This window comes from Rhincodon typus, unplaced genomic scaffold (genome assembly GCF_021869965.1).
Source record: "Rhincodon typus isolate 14 unplaced genomic scaffold, sRhiTyp1.1 hic_rhity00004906, whole genome shotgun sequence".
Lineage (NCBI taxonomy): Eukaryota > Metazoa > Chordata > Chondrichthyes > Orectolobiformes > Rhincodontidae > Rhincodon > Rhincodon typus.
In genome coordinates, this window is record NW_025970544.1 from 1 (window position 1) to 396 (window position 396).

A 396-nucleotide genomic window follows, 5' to 3' on the forward strand; every position below is an offset into this window, starting at 1 on the left:
GGGAACCGCGCACGGTGCTCCGAGTGCGGGTCTAACCGAGGATGAGGGGGGATACGGAGACCGGGGAACCGCGCACGGTGCTCCGAGTGCGGGTCTAACCGAGGATGGGGGGGATACGGAGACCGGAATTTTGTGATACCTGCCAACTTGGACACAGAGATCTCCTCGAATAGTCCCTGGTTTGGAATCAGCAGGATTAGTCTCTCCCAACATGTCTCTGCCAACTTTTACAATGTTCTGTCCTTCCCAGCACTGGAAATTATAACCCAAATAGAAAACAGTCAGCATATGGCTTAGAATATCTGATAAACCCATCAGTGTACAGATATCTCCCTGAGAGAGAGAGGGGACTGAGAGACAACAGTCAGTGTACAGATATCTCCCTGAGAGAGAGAG